Raw genomic sequence first — 11,625 nt, forward strand, 5'->3', positions numbered from 1 at the left:
AAAATTGTTTATGATGTTCTCGCCAGAACTGCAACCCAGTCGCTTAGCGTTATAGACGAGCATGCTAACCTCTGCACTAATACTCACTTAGTCATTCCGTTTGCAACACATCGTGATATCCATATCCGACTCTACAAAGTATAAAAAAGGTGACTTTTTGGCAACACTGATTTAAACAGCTCACGCACGTTTCTAGTTTTGTGTAAAATGTCAGCCAATTCGAATAAGAATTGCTCCCTTTGGGGGCTCAAAAAGTAAAATAGAGAGATCGATTTATATGGGAGCTGTATCGGGCTATAGACCGATTCAGACCATAATAAACACCTATGTTGATGGTCATAAGAGGATCCGTCGTACAAAATTTCAGGCAAATCGGATAATAATTGCGACCTCTAGAGGCTCAAGAAGTCAAGATTCCAGATCGGTTTATATGGCAGCTATATCAGGTTATGAACCGATTTGAACCTTATTTGACACAGTTGTTGCAAGTCATACGTCATGTAAAATTTCAGCCAAATCGGATAGGAATGGCGCCCTCTAGAAGCTCAAGAAGTCAAGTCAACAGATCTGTTTATATGACAGCTATATCAGGTTATGAACCGATTTGAACCATACTTGGCACAGTTTTTGGATATCATAACAAAATACTTCGTGCAAAAATTCATTCAAATTGGTTAAGAATTGCGACCTCTAGAGGCTCAAGAAGTCAAGACCCAATATCGGTTTACATGGCAGCTGTATCAAAACATGGACCGATATGACCCATTTACAATACCAACCAACCTACACTAATAAGAAGTATTTGTGTAAAATTTCAAGCGGCTAGCTTTACTCCTTCGGAAGTAAGCGTGCTTTCGACAGACAGACGGACGAACGGGCAGTCTTCAAAAATAGAGATATTGAGCTGAAATTTTGCACAGATTCTTTTTTTGTCCATAAGCAGGTTAAGTTCGAAGATGGGCTATATCGGACTATATCTTGATATAGCCCCCATATAGACCGATCCTCCGATTTAGGGTCATAGGCCCATAACAGCTACATTTATTATCCGATTTTGCTGAAATTTGGTACAGTACGTTGTCTTAGGCCCTTCAACATCCTCCGTCAATTTGGCTCAGATCGGTCCAGATTTGGATATAGCTGCCATATAGACCGATCCTCCGATTTAGGGTCTTAGGCCCATAAAAGCCACATTTATTATCCGATTTTGCTGAAATTTGGGACAGTACGTTGTCTTAGGCTCCTCGACATTCTCCGTAAATATGGTTTAGATCGGTTCAGTTTTGGATATAGCTGCTATATAGACCGATCCTCCGATTTAGGGTCTTAGGCCCATAAAAGCCACATTTATTATCCGATTTTGCTGAAATTTGGTACAGTGAGTTGTCTTAGGCCCTTCGACATTCTCCGTAAATATGGCTCAGATCGGTTCAGATTTGGATATAGCTGCTATATAGACCGATCCTCCGATTTAGGGTCTTAGGCCCATAAAAGCCACATTTATTATCCGATTATGCTGAAATTTGGGACAGTACGTTGTCTTAGGCCCCTTGACATCCTCCGTCAATATGGCTCAGATCGGTTCAGATTTGGATATAGCTGTCATATAGACCGATCCTCCGATTTAGGGTCTTAGGCCCATAAAAGTCACATTTATTATCCGATTTTGGTGAAATTTGGAAGAGGGAGTTGTCTTAGGCTCTTCGACTTCCTCCGTCAATATGGCTCAGATCGGTTGAGATTAGGATATAGCTGCCATATAGACCGATCCTCCGATTTAGGGTCTTAGGCCCATAAAAGCCACATTTATTATCCGATTTTGCTGAAATTTGGGACGGTGCGTTGTCTTAGGCCCTTCAACATCCTCCGTCAATTTGGCTCAGATCGGTCCAGATTTGGATATAGCTGTTATATAGACCGATCTCTGGGTTTTAGGTTTTGGGGCCATAAAAAGCGCATTTATTGTCCGATGTTGCCGACATTTGGGACAAAGAGTTAAGTTAAGCCTACCCATATATTTCTTCAATTTGGTCTAGATCGATTAAGATTTGCATATAGCTGCCATATGCACCGATCTCTGGGTTTAAAGTCTTGGCCCCATTAAAGGCGCTTTTTTAATCCGATTGCTCGTGTCAAATACAATTGAGATCGGACCATGTTTAGAAATAGCTGTCGTATAGACCGACCTGCTGATTTAGGGTTTTAAGCTCTTAAATGACGCATTTATTAACCGACTTCGATGACTCCCGATATCCGACTTAAATATGGTTCAGATCGGTCTATATACAGATATCGCTGCCATAGCCCATAAAAGCTGCATTTATTTCCCGATTTCGCTGGAATTTTACACAGGGTTAATACAAGTCATTAACCCTCCCCTTACCCGACCAGCATATGGTGCAGATCAGATTATTTTAAGGTATAGCTGCCATATAGACCGATCTTCCAATTTAGCGTCTTAATCCCATAAAGTGCGAATTTGATGCCCGATTTCGCTAAACTGCTACTTGTATAAGAGTTTTCGGGACCTGAATCAAATACGATCCCGACCAGCCCCCATTAGCATATTACTATGGATATAGTAGGGGAGTTGTTATAAAAGGGGACGGTTAATTTATCCATGGTGGTGGGTATACAAAGTTCGGTTTAGCTCAGTTGGCAGAAATTTTATACATAAATTAGACATGTGGCCTTCAACTAAGTTAATTTTTGTAAAGTTAAAGTAGAACTCATGGTGGTGGGTTTCCAAAAATTGGCACGGCCGAACTTAGCACATTTTTACTTGTGGTTGTTTCTAGACTTGTTTACACCCATCTTAATATTCACGTTTACATGCAAGCCAATCGATGGGGTTCCATGTTTGAAATTTATCTACAGGCACGTTAAGATGTTACTTGCGATAATGATCTGCATCGTGAATTTGTCGTTGTTACATCTTCCCTGCACCAATGACCCCAACTTGTATTGTGCGGTCAGTTTTATATAAATGTGAATAACATTATACAGAGACGAATGTAAAATTTTATAACGAAATCAAAAATAAAGAAATACAGCAAAATAAAAACAAAAATTGTTTTATGAACACAAGGAAAAACAACAAAAGTTCAATTGCTAGGAATCTAGCATGAAAATGAATTTGTGTTTGTTTGTATGTTTGTTTGTTTGTTTGTTTGTTTGTGGGTTTGTAAATTTGTTTGTTCCGTATAGACTCAAAAACGGCTGAACCGATTTCTTTAAAATTTTCACAAATTGTAGGGAGTGGTCCGCAATAGGCTATATAATATTTTGATATCACAAGGGGGGGGGGGGGGGGGGGGGACCCTCCCCCTTACCCCAAAAGTACCACAAAAACAAGTGGACCGATCGGGGCAGTATGGGACTTAAACGAAAGGTATTCAAAAACAAAGTACGAATTTTATATCAAAAATTGGGTCCATGTAACTGGGGGGCCGCCCCGACCCCAAAAGCCCCTAAAATAGGCTTATTGGACGATAATGACAATATGGGGCTCGAATGAAACGTATTCGGCAGTAAATTACGAATATAGTCAGAAAGGTGGTATAGGCGATATACAATAATTTGTCGATATTGGAAGGGGACCAAAAGTGGACCGATTGGCAAATCCGTATAATGAAAGGTATTGGAGACTAGTAAACGAATATCGTATTAACATTTTGGCCCAAGTACCCAGCAGGCCGCTCCAACACCAAAAATCCTCTAAACAGATATATTACATGTTCATATCAATATGGGACTTAAATGAAAAGTATTCGGCATTAGATTACAAATACGGCATAAAAGATTAGTTCCAAGTAATGGGAGGTCGCCCCACTCCCAAATACCACCAAATGAGCATATAAGCTGATCGTGGCTTTATGGGACCCAAATGAAAGGTATTTGGGAGTAGATTACGAATATGACATTAAAATTTCCATTCAAGTGTAGGTGGCGCTTTTCCTTTTAAAAATACATCTAACAGTATAATTGACCCATTATTGCAATATGGGACTCAATTGAAAGGTATTTGAAAGTAGTAAACGAGTGTTTGGGGGTACGGCCTAAATCAGCCCCTAAACTGAACTTCATTTTCGACTTTAGCAATATGAAGCTCAAATCCACGGTATTTGGGAGTAAAGAATGAATTTCATATCTATTTTCAGGGCAATGTACCGGTGACCGCCCCAGCCCCAGTAGTCCCAAAACACCCTCCAAACGGTTCATACTTACCGACCATGACAATATGGGGTTCAAATGGAAGGAATTTGGGAGTGGAGCACGAATTTGATATCCATATTTGAGTCGAAATGTCGCCCCACAAGAGCACTTCTCATTACCCTAATACCCTGTCTGTCTGTCCATGTTCATTTGTGAACAAAGTACAGGTCGTCCAGACATTTAAAAGTCACACTGTTGCTGACTTTTAAATGTTTTTATACCCACCACCGACGGATGGGGGTATATTCATTTTGTCATTCCGTTTGCAACACATCGAAATATCCATTTCCGACCCTATAAAGTATATATATTCTTGATCAGCGTAAAAATCTAAGACGATCTAGACATGTCCGTCCGTCTGTCCGTCTGTTGAAATCACGCTACGGTCTTCAAAAATAGAGATATTGAGCTGAAATTTTGCACAGGTTCTTTTTTTGTCCATAAGCAGGTTAAGTTCGAAGATGGGCTATATCGGACTATATCTTGATATAGCCCCCATATAGACCGATCCGCCGATTTAGGGTCTTAGGCCCATAAAAGCCACATTTATTTTCCGATTTTGCTGAAATTTGGGACAGTGAGTTGTGTTAGGCCCTCCGACATTCTTCGTCAATTTGGCCCAGATCGGTTCAGATTTGGATATAGCTGCCATATAGACCGATCCTCCGATTTAGGGTCTTAGGCCAATAAAGCCACATTTCTTATCCGATTTAGCTGAAATTTGGGACAGTCAGTTGTGTTAGGCCCTCCGACATCCTTCGTCAATTTGGCCCAGATCGGTTTGGATTTGGATATAGCTGCCATATAGAGCGATCCTCCGATTTATGGTCTTAGGCCCATAAAAGCCACATTTATTATCCGATTTTGCTGAAATTTTGGACGGTGAATTGTATTAGGCCTTTCGATGCTCTTCGTCAATTTGGCTCAGATCGGTCGAGATTTGGATATAGCTGCCATATAGATCGATCCTCCGCTTTAGTGTCTTAGGCCCATAAAAGCCACATTTATTATCCGATTTTGCTGAAATTTGGGACAGTAAGTTGTGTTAGGCCACTCGACATTCTTCGTCAATTTGGTCCAGATCGGTCCAGATTTGGATATAGCTGCCATATAGACCCATCTTCCGATTTAGGATCTTAGGCCCAAAAGAGCCACATTTAGTATCCGATTTTGATGAAATTTGGGACAGTGAGCTGTGTAAAGCCCTTCGAATTCCTTCGTAAATTTGGTCCAGATCGGTCGAGATTCGGAATGAAAGGTTGTTTACATATATACCCGAGGTGGTGAGTATCCAAAGATCGGCCCGGCCGAACTTAACGCCTTTTTACTTGTTTTGATATACTACTCTTTGAATAGGAAGCATTAAACAATGGTCTAAAGCCGGACAATACCCTGCAATGGGTAATAATAAAACTATGGCAAAACTTTCTATAGAAATAAAATGTTGGCAAAATCTTATATATAACAAGTAATAAGGCGTTAAGTTCGGCCGGGCCGAACTTTGAATACCCACCACCTCGGGTATATATGTTGACCACCTTGGGTATATATGTTGACCATCAAAATCCGTTGAACATTGCATACGTTATGTCCCATAGCAGTTATATCGAAATATGTTCCAATTTGGACCAAATACTAATAAGTACTAGTCAATGCTCAATTATGTATAACAAAATATTGGTCTTTTTAGTAGCTATTTCTAAAAATAAACCGATCTGAACTATATTCGACATGGATGTCGAAAAACCTAACATAAGTCACTGTGTCAAATTTCAGTGAAATCGGATTACAAATGCGCCTTTCATGGGGCAAAGTCTTTAAATCGAGATATCGGTCTACATGGCAGCTATATCCAAATCTGGACCGATTTTGGTCAAGTTGCAGAAAAATGTAGAAGAGCCTTTCACAACGCACTGTCCCAAATTTCGACGAAATCGGACAATAAATGCGCCTTTAATGGGCCCAAAACCTAAAACCGAGAGATCGGTCTATATGTCATCTATATCCAAATCTGGACGGATCTAGGCCAAATTGACGAAGGATGTTGAAGGGCCTAACACAACTCACTGTCCCAAGTTTCAGCAAATTTGGATAATAAATGTGGCTTTTATGGGCCTATAAACCTAAATCGGAGGATCGGTCTATATGGCAGCTACATCCAAATCTGAACCGACCTGAGTCAAATTGGCGCAATATATCGAAGGGCCTAACACAACTCACTGTCCCAAATTTCAACGAAATCAGATAATAAATGTGGCTTTTATGGGTTTAAAACCCTAAATCGGAGGATCGGTCTATATGGCAGCTATATCCAAATCTGAACCGATCAGGGCCAAACTAATAAATGATGTCGAAGGGCCTAACACAACCCACTGTAACAAATTTCAGCAAAATCGGATGGGCCTAAGACCCTAAATCGGCCGATCGGTCTATATGGGGGCTATATCAAGATATAGTCCGATATAGCCCATCGTTGAATTTAACCTACTTATGGACAAAAAAAGAATCTGTGCAAAGGTTCATCTCAATATCTCTATTTTTGAAGACTGTAGCGTGATTTCAACAGACCGACGGACGCATATATCTAGATCGTCTTAGATGTTGACGCTGATCAAGAATATATATACTTTATAGGGTCGGAAATGGATATTTCGATGTGTTACAAACGGAATGACAAAACGAATATACCCCCATCCTTCGGTGGTGGGTACAAAAATCTATTTGTGTTTGTTCGTAGGTTTGTTTGTTTGTTTGTTTGTGTGTTCTTTATAGACTCAGAAACGACTTAACCGATTTTCTTGAAATTTTCACAGATGGTACACAATGATCCCGTGGTGAAAATAGGGTACTACATTTTTTGATATCTGAAGGGGGGCAGACCCTCCCTTTTACCCTAATTTTCAGAAATGCCAGATCTCGGAGATGGGTAGTGCGATTTAAGCAAAATTTTGTGTCCTCTCATGTAGTACCCTTAAAGTAAAAATTTGATATCCAAATTTCGGATGGGGGGCCGCCCCACTCATAAACCTACCAAACATATATTTAGACCAATCACAACAATATGGGACTCAAATGAAAGGTATTTAGGATAAGAAAACGTATCTGATATCCAATTTTCGGACCAAGTGTTAGGGGGACCACCCCAACCCTCAAAACACCCCTAAATCGGACATATTTACCGAACATGGCAATATGGGACTCAAATGAAAGGTATTTGCGAGTAGAATACGAATCTAATATCTAAATGTGAGACCACGTTTCTGGGGGTCCACCCCTTCTCCAAAACACCCCCCAAAAAAACAGAACTTATTTACTCAAAAGGTATTTGGGGGTAGAATTTGAATCTGATATCCAAATATAGGACCAAGTATTTGGGGGGCCGCCTTTCCCCAAAAACATTCCCCAAAGGGGAAAAATTTACGACCATAGCCATGTGGGGCTCAAATGAAAGGTTTTTGTGTGTTAAGCACGAATCTAATATCAATATTTGGGAAAAGTGTCTGTGAGGCCACCCCACCGCCACAACACTACCCAAGTAGTAAGTATTTTCTGACTATTGCAATATGAGGGGTTTGAAGTGGAACACGAATCCGATATATATTTTCAAGGCCAACTCACTGAGTGGCCGCCCATCTCCCAAAACACCCCCCAAGCCGGTCATGTTTGCCGACTATGGAAATATGGGGCCCAAATTAAAGGTAAGTGGGAGTAGACCACGTATCTGTTATCAACATTAGGGGCCAACTGTCTAGCGGACGTCCCACCACCATTACAACCCCCAAATAGGATGTATTTGCTCACCAAGACAATTTGGGTCTTAAAGAGAGTGGAACTAAATATTCATAGTTTTTAGGGCCAATACCGCAAACCGGACATATTTGCTGACTTTTGCAATAAGGAGTTTAAATGAGATTAGAAAACGAATTTAATATCCAATTTTGAGGCCAATGGCAATATGGGGTTCAAATAAATGATATATATATATATATATGAGAATAGATACCCACTTTCGGGACCAATTTTCAGGGGGTCAACCCCTTTCCCAAAATATGGGGTTCAAATAAATGATATATAGATATATGAGAATAGAGCACGTTGCTGATATATTTTTTCGGGCTTTGTGTTTGGGGGACCACCCCAATCCCCAAAACACCTCTTAATCGGCCATATTTACCGACCATGTCAATGTGGAGCTTACATGAAAGGTATTGGGGCGTCGAGCAAGAATTGATACCCATTTTTGGGACCAAATTTTCTGGGGGTCTACCCGTTTCCTAAAAGGAATACATTTTTCGACCATGCCAATATATGGCTCAAACGAAAGGTATTTGAGATTAGAAAACAAATTTGATAACCTATTTTAGGGCCATGTGTTTGGGGGACGCCTCATCCTGTAAACTCCTCTTACGCCAATGGCAATATGGGGTTTAAATAAAAAGGTATTTGAGAGAAGAGTACGATGCTGATATTTGTTCAGGGCCAACTATCTGGGGGACCACCTCTCCCCCGAAAACACCACTAAATCAGACATCATGAGAGTATCGGGCTGAAATGAAGTATTTTAAGAATGGAGTACACCTTACATCCAAACTTAAATTCGTAGACCAATTGAGATCATATGCGATTCAGATAAAGGCACTTATATTGTTAAACTGTTAGCAAGTTAGCATGGAATTTCACTAAGAGATCTTTAATTGTCGAAAATAAATATTCCAAGGAAACTTTTGTTCCATATAAAGTAAAAGAAGGCGCAGCGAAGCGGGCCCGGGTCAGCTGGTAGACCATACAACAGGTTCAGAGAACATGTTGTCTCTGCATAGGCGGAAAGATGAGGACCAGGCCCACTAGGGCACTGGAGACTATTCTAGAAATCCGACCCATTGACATACAGATTAAGTGTGAGGCAGCCACTGCGGCTATGAGGCGATGGGAGAATGGATTGAGGATGGGAGCAGCTCAAACCATCGTGGTATAATCGAGGCGACGATAGGAAACATGGAAGGAAGGGAAGAGATTTCCGATCGGATACCTGAGACGACACTTGAGGTTGAGTGCGAGGCACTGCTGCCTGTGGCACAGTCTTGGACTGACGGAACCCTAGTATTGCCCTCTGGAAGATCATGTTACACGGATGGATCAAAGCTAGAGGACAGAGTGGGCCTTGGGGTCTACATTGAGAACCCAAGGACTGAGATCTGTTTTAGACTGTCTGACCATAATACGGACCTGCAGGCGGAGATCCGGGCGATCACGAACTGCGTGAAATGGAGTGGTGCTAACGCGAGGACTTAGAGTATGAACATCTTTACCGACAGAAAAATAGCCATAAGGGCAGTAACAAACTGGACGGTAAGGTCACGAACAGTCTAGAAACAGTTTAAGAAGGAGATTAATGCCTTCTCTCAGTTTGGCAAAAATCCGCATCTTCTGGTTACCGGGCCATAACGGAGTAAGGGGAAATGAAAGGGCAGACGATTTGGTGGTGAAGGCCAGAGGCCTGCCGTCAATAAACTTGGTTAACCCGAAGGCTTTCGGATCGACGCAGTCCTAGTTAAGGGAGTCGGCGACGAGTGCCCATGCAACATTGTGGAACAGCGAAACGGTCTGTAGGACGGCGAAAATCTTATGGGGGAATACAGATCGTGAGAAGGCAAGGCCATTCCTGAAAGGAAGCAACAAGGAGGTCAGTATGGCTATTAGTATCATAAGGGGACACATAGGACTATGAGCTCACTTATGTAAAATCGGTGCGGCAAGTGATAGCATGTGTAGGGCATGCGGGGAAGATGACGAGACGTTGGAGAATTTCCTTTGTCATTGCCCGGCTTTCGCGTCCAACAGATACACGCACTTAGGTGGAGACACCATGCCAGACACCAACCAACTTAGGGGAGTGGCATTGAAAACAATGAGGGATTTTGTAAGTAGCACGGAATTCTTAACTTCAAATTTTCTTTTTATACCCTCCACCATAAGATGGGGGGTATACTAATTTCGTCATTCTGTTTGTAACTACTCGAAATATTCGTCTGAGACCCCATAGAGTATATATATTCTTGATCGTCGCGACATTTTATATCGATCTAGCCATGTCCGTCCGCCCGTCTGTCTGTCGAAAGCACGCTAACTTCCGAAGCAGTAAAGCTAGCCGCTTCAAATTTTGCACAAATACTTCTTATTAGTGTAGGTCGGTTGGTATTGTAAATGGGCCATATCGGTCCATGTTTTGATATAGCCGCCATAAAAACCGATCTTGGGTCTTGACTTCTTGAGCCTCTAGCGTGCGCAATTCTTATCCGATTGGAATGGAATTTCGCACGAAGTGTTTTTTTATGATATCCAACAACTGTGCCAAGTTTGGTTTAAATCGGTTTATAACCTGATATAGCTGTCATGTAAACCGATCTTAGGTCTTGACTTCTTGAGCCTCTAGAGGGCGCAATTCTTATACAATTTGAATGAATTTTGGCACGTAGTATTTTGTTATGATATCCAACAACTGTGCCAAATATGGTTCAAATCGGTTCATAACCTGATATAGCTGTCATATAAGCCGATCTTGGGTCTTGACTTCTTGAGCCTCTAGAGGGCGCAATTCTTATACAATTTGAATGAATTTTGGCACGTAGTATTTTGTTATGATGTCCAACAACTGTGCCAAGTTTGGTTCAAATCGGTTTATAACCTGATATAGCTGCCATATAAACCGATGTGGGGTCTTGACTTCTTGAGCCTCTAGAGTGCGCAATTCTTATCCGATTGGAATGAAATTTTGCACGACGTGTTTTGTTATGATATCCAACAATTGTGCCGAGTATGGTTTAAATCGGTCCAGAACCTGATATATCCGCCATATAAACCGATATGGGATCTTGACTTCTTGAACCTCTAAAGGGCGCAAGTATTATCCAATTTGGCTGAAGTTTTGTACAACGGCTCATGACCTCTAACATACGTATCGAATATGGCATGAATCGGTTTATAGCCTAATACAGATCCCCTATAAAGTGCGCAATTCTTATTAGATTTGGCTGAAATTTTACACAATGACTTCTACTATGGTTTCCAATATTCAATTCAATTATGGTGCGAAATGAACCATAACTTGATATTGTTCCAATAACATAGCAGTTCTTTTCTGATATCCTTTGTTTGCCTAAAAAGAGATACCCCGACAAATGCCATCCATGGTGGAGGGTATATAAAATTTGGCCCGGCCGAACTTAGCACGCTTTTACTTGTTTTTGTTTTATTTTATTGGTTGCCCAAAAAGTAATTGCGGATTTTTCATATAGTCGCCGTTGACAAATTTTTTCAACGGCTTGTGACTCTGTAATTGCATTCTTTCTTCTGTCAGTTATCAGCTGTTACTTTTAGCTTGCTTTAGAAAAAAAGTGTAAAAAAAGTTTA

This window comes from Stomoxys calcitrans, chromosome 1 (genome assembly GCF_963082655.1).
Source record: "Stomoxys calcitrans chromosome 1, idStoCalc2.1, whole genome shotgun sequence".
Classification (NCBI taxonomy): domain Eukaryota; kingdom Metazoa; phylum Arthropoda; class Insecta; order Diptera; family Muscidae; genus Stomoxys; species Stomoxys calcitrans.